Here is a 6,000-nt window from a genome sequence, read left to right on the forward strand (position 1 = left end):
ATATTAACTCATTTAAATATTTGGTATAAAAAATAATACAATCTCAAAAGCAAGAAATTTGTCAATAAACATTGAAGCTTTGCTATTGACTCAGAATGAGTATACATAAAAGTGGCTCCAGATTTAGCATCCTACAACAAGAATCAAAGGAGATTACAATACAGTATCACGTCAACAGGGGGTATCGAAATTTTAAGAAAAAACCCATCGACATGATGATTCTCTCTTCTTATAACTTCACCAACGCTCTCAACAAAGCCCCCTACAGATGCCTTCTCTTCACATTTCCCCATTTCTCTGTCACTGTCACTAGCGAGCTGCAATATTCCTAAACAATCGCAACAGTATGAATCATCGTTTTCGAAATCAATCCCATTTTCTAAGGAATAGCTGGGAAAAAGCTTTTTCTCTCGAAGGAAAGACAGAAGCATTGGAACCGTGTGCGGAGTCGGCGAAAGAGCTCAAGAACACCGAAAATTAGAAAGAAATCTGTCAAAATGAAGCTTTTTGACCGTTTTCTCCTAAAATCACCTATTTAAGAGACGATTTTAAATAGGCGATTTTGGAGGAAAACTGACAAAAAACTACCATTTGAACAACTTCTCTCCTAGTTTTCTAAGAGCAAATGCATAAAGCTCTACCATTTGAACAAGTTCCTAGTTAAGAGCTCCAACAATATAAAAAAAACCATCTTCTATCAAAAATAAAATCGATATGGTTGTAAATGTGGTTAGGGATGTGCCCCTATCATTTTCCCATCTGCAATTGCCTTATCAACTAAAGTTCAACTGACCCATAAACAGAACAGTAATGGTGTTGATAAACGAAGGAAAATCAAGATTCAAAAATTTCATTTTCTTTAAAAAAAATAAAAAATCACTTAATTTATAACCGTATATTCAATAGATAACTGTAAATATATGCAATTAAGATAAAAGCTTCTCTCAGATTCAAAAGATAATATAATTAAAAGATTACTCGTAAATAAGAAAAATAACTAACAAATACTATTTACAAAAATAAAAAAATAAATAGAAATAGTCTCAGACATCCAAGGAAGGAATGGTTAACAGCAATAGCTCTCAAGCCTGGCGGGGCGAAAGCTCTCAGGCGGCAACTGCGAATGTCTTGAGAAACAAGCCTTTGGATTTTCATCATCAACTATCCTTTTATTCCCTTTTTTTCGCTCAAAAAAAAAGAATCCAAATAAAAGTAATTAACGAAGACATTAAGATTGATTGAATGAGTGAATGAAGGGCGATCAGAATCATTGGCTTGATTTCTCCGGAGAGAAATTTAAAGTGCGCATCTTATAATCAGAGTCGATCATTTGGGGAAAGGATCATCACCTCAGCCCTTTCTCATTCAAACTTCTAAATGAAACAAAATAAATATTTTGAAAATAACTCGAAAAAGAGTAGGGGGAAAATAACAAGAACAGAGAAACCCTAGAATAATGTAGCGGCAGAGTTAAAGAGATAGGAGGTGGAGAGGAATAGCTAGAGTATTTAAAGAGGAAAGAACGAAAGAGCGGAGAGAAACCCTAGAGTGCTTATTGAGATGACCGTCTGATTGGGATGTGCCACGTGGACGGACGATATTCGTTTCGGCCTGAACTGGTTCTTTGTGGGCCGGTCCCATACTAGTGCCCTCTAAAAAAGGTAATGAAACAATTTATCTAGCTAAGCCGGGCCTCTAAAAAATCCAAGCTACAAGATTTTTTTTATCTTTTAATAATAATTTTTAATAGCTTAGATCATATTATTTTCTATGCGGGCGTTCTAATAAATTTATACGGTCGTTTTAATAATTAGTTATTGAAGGCACAATATACCATGAAAGAGCTATAAAAAAGGAGCTAATAACTCGTGTTCCGTAATGAATGAAATCACATCATAAAATTAGATGAAGCCTACGATTTAGAATGACTCATAATCCTCCGCTATATTGATGAATGATTGTGATAGAGAATGTAGAAATTTTGCTATTTTTGAGGATCTGATAGAATCAAAAAATTTAAAAATTGTTCCTAATGTGATTTACATGATTTACACATGCTAGCTCCATAATTTCTAATTTCATTTCAGTTCAAATCATATCAGAAGTGATACGTATCTTTCGAAGGACACACAAGTTTGCACATGTAAATGCAAATAAAGCTATAATATATAGAAGCTTAAATACAGCAATACAACTTCCCTCAACGCCAACTATCAGTCATACAGCGCTGAGAAGCAAAATTAGAGCAAGGACAGCTGACACGAGGAACAAAAGCGAAGTAACAATACAAATAGCCCTGAGAACTGCAAGGAGACATTGTCTAGGGTGATAAATGAAAAAAATCAGAATCATGGCCATACTGCAAAATTGCGCGGTTGTCAACAAGACGCAGATCGATCTGAAGAGAAAAAGAGTTCCCGGGGTCCTTTTTGTAAGATTTGCAGATTGTCAACAAGACGCAGATCGATCTGAAGAGAAAAAGAGTTCCCGGGGTCCTTTTTGTAAGATTTGCAGAGAGTAGGCTGTACTGGGCCGAGGATGAAAGGCCCAATATTAATACTGCGAATTTTAGTAAGGCCTTGTACAAGCATTGAGCAGTCGTTTCTGATGTATTTGTGGTTGATTCTTCATCATAGTTGGATTCTGTGCTTGTAGTAGATCCGCTGCTGTGTTGACGTCCCTAGATAAATGGAAATTTAATTAGAAGCCCAATTTAGGTAGAATTTAAGGTTACATAGGTTGAAAGATTTGAAGACTCGCGATAATTAATAAGTAATCTGGTGTTGGTTTTATTTGCCAGTAAGACCAAAGCTCATAAGATAGGCTTCATATGTAATATCGAGAGTTTTATTCTGATTTAGATGCGTATATATACTTGGTCAAAGAATGATACGTATCTACTTTATTTATTATGACCTGACAAAGAGTTTCCATTTTAGGAAAAGTTGAAGTGTGTATGTGTGCATAACTGCATACAATTGTTATCTTGTTTAACAAATGAAGAGAAGAGGAGAGGTGACTGTATGTGAATGTATATGTACTTATGTCTATATTTACGGAATTTATTGGATGTTTTACTGTCATTTGACGTGACTAATGACATAGATGCCATCAACAGTTCATATTTTATTAACTCATTTACAAAGGAAGTTGTCACATCATTTTTTTTTTTGCGACGCACCTATAAAGAGAGAATAAACAAGATTTTTTGTTATTCTCTTCATATATAGTCACAACTATTTTAACGTGTTGTTGGTGAGGATATCTAGAACATCAAATATGACATGCGTATGTTGATGATCATGAGTATAGTGGTTTTGATGCATATCAAATTAACAATACATTATTCAAGATGATGGAGAAACAAACCTGTTTTTATTCTCTCTCTCTCTCTCTCTCTCTCCATATATATATATTATCATCCATCAAACTTTCTATCCATTGATGATACCTAGGGATTCATGCAATATATGAAGAATATATATATATATATAAGTGGATAGAAAGTTTGGTGGACAAAAGTCTCTTGTCCACTTAAGTTGACATAAGTTCACCTTAAAACTAGTAAAGCTCCTATAAACTTAAGTGGATATGAGCACTTGTCCATTAAACGTTTTATTTTTCATTATGATTTGAGATTTGTGCCACACATCAATACTATCTTTGAGATTTGTGTCTTCATTTGTATCACATGCTAGCACAAATCTCAATGCAAAATCAATGGACAAAAAAATTGATAGACAAAGAGCTTCTATCCAATTAAGTTTATAGGAGCTTTACTAATATATGTGTGTGTGTGTGCACGGGCGCGCATGGTTTCCTAAGGAAAGAAAATGTGAATAGAAAGAAAAGAAATTTTTAGTTCAGTTAAGATGATATCAAGGTAATCCAACTTTAAATTAACAAGCATGTAAAACATATTTTAAAAGAAGTTACATGTTCTATGGAGTACAAAATTATATAATCTGAATGCCCATCATGTACAACCTAAGGTAGCGGCATATATGCATGATATTTTGTATTAGATAATGCTCTATATTGATTCCATATCATAGTAGAAGACATATAATCTGAATAGCTGAATTATTTCCTCTTGCATGTACTTTGTTCCAATTACCTTCAAAAATGAAGTAAAAGAAAGAAGCGTAAGTACAAGAAGAATGCTTAATTGGGAGACTAACTACAATGAATTGTGTTGCCATGCTGCTGGTCCAGCTCCTACAAGAGCTCAATCTCTCTATAGCAGTCTTCATACTTCTCCCAATTTCAGATCTCTAAGAGAGTGTAGAGAAAGCTCTACCACCTCCCATTTTTTATAGTGAGTTCCTCTTAGAGAAAATTTTGTCTCTTATTAGTGAGGTTAGACTCGACTTAACATAATGAGTCTAATTTTAATTATATCCTAGCTGGAGGTCTTGTTTTTTCCTTCTAAATTTTCACTCTTTAAAAATTATGGGTAACTCCTTGGGTTCTTTCTGTCCAGAGGAGGCCCATTAATTCTTGTTAATTAACTCTTTCCTTTTTGCCCTTGCTTATCACTATATATATATATCTGTTCTTCAAAAATTAATGCTAAAACTCATTGATCACACTAGTAGAACATTTTCGGTAGAGCGTAAGAATGAAGTTGTCTTGTGAATTGAAATAAGGTGTAAAGCTATAAAGCAGTTGAGGGTTTTGATATCTTTCAATTGGGATGTAGAAATGGCAGGAGGATTCAGGCAGACAGATTGGCGGTCGACCGCGTTCGTGCACGAGACTTACTGGGCGTCAGGATTGGTGGCGGTCGACCGCGACGGTCGACCGCAGAAGTTTCTGTTCTGTGGGCGGTCGACAGTCGCGGTCGACCGCAGAAGTCTCTGGACAATTGGGGTTGTTCTGGATTGAGGGCGGTCGACCGCCGAAGCGGTTTTAGGCTGAGTCTGTTTTCCAGACCCGTTTCGTTTGGGTTTTCTATAAATACCCAAACTCGATTTTAGGGTTTGTAAGGCAAGTGTTTTGAGCTGTTGAAAGGAGTTTTCTTTGGGCTTCTATTCTAGGAGCAATTGGAGAGATTGAGAGTTGATTTGTTGAGGGTTTATGAGTGATTTGTAACCCTAGTTTGTTCCTCTTGATTTCTAATAGTGAAAACTCCCCCCTCCTTGCCCCGTGGACGTAGGCATCTCGCCGAACCACGTAAAATCTGGTGTTTGATTGTTTGTGCTCTTGTTGGTGTGTTGGTTTATCTCTTTCGGCTATTTGGTTGGATCTCGGCATAGGGGTTTCTCCCCAACATGGGACACTTCGATATCTCACTCTTCTTTAGCTTCTGATGGAGATTTTTTTTAATTGATTATGGTTAATGTTTCATGTAACTGTTAGGAAATCAGATACGCTCTGATATCCGTTGTTGGGGATTCAAGCTACCAAACGTTAGTACAACTATTGCTCCTTAGCTATTCGACCACCTGTCAAATATGAACCCTCTGCGGAATTTACCCTACCAGATCTTGTGTTAAGGAATAGAAAAAAGAAATCACAACAAATCAAAAAATAACAATAACAGAGAACACCGAGTTTTAACGAGGTTCGGTAACTTGCCTACGTCCTCGGGAGCCACACAAATAATTTCCTTTATATTAAAGAAGATTACAATTACAAAACTTGTAAAAGAGGAGATCTTAACTTGAGATCTCTCAAAAGAAGCAAACAGAAAAACTATTTGTTGCTCTTACAAAGGCGTGAGATTTTACAACAGTAAAATCTCCTCTCTCTCAAAATTTCTATAGGAATTACTCCTTAAATGAATGAGATTTTCCTCTGAAAATCTCGAGCTCAGTTAATGGCCGCCACCATAATTAATCGCTGAGAAGAAAACGGAACGGGGGCACAGTTCTCGTGCTCATGGGTTTCCCTTAAATAGGAAAACTCTAGCCTACATTTGTGTTCAACTGTTTCCCAACAGCGCGGGCGAAGAAACAAAAAAGGGGGAGGCGAACTCAGGACTTCGCCCGCACTTCG

Source organism: Asparagus officinalis, chromosome 5, assembly GCF_001876935.1.
Source record: "Asparagus officinalis chromosome 5, Aspof.V1, whole genome shotgun sequence".
Lineage (NCBI taxonomy): Eukaryota > Viridiplantae > Streptophyta > Magnoliopsida > Asparagales > Asparagaceae > Asparagus > Asparagus officinalis.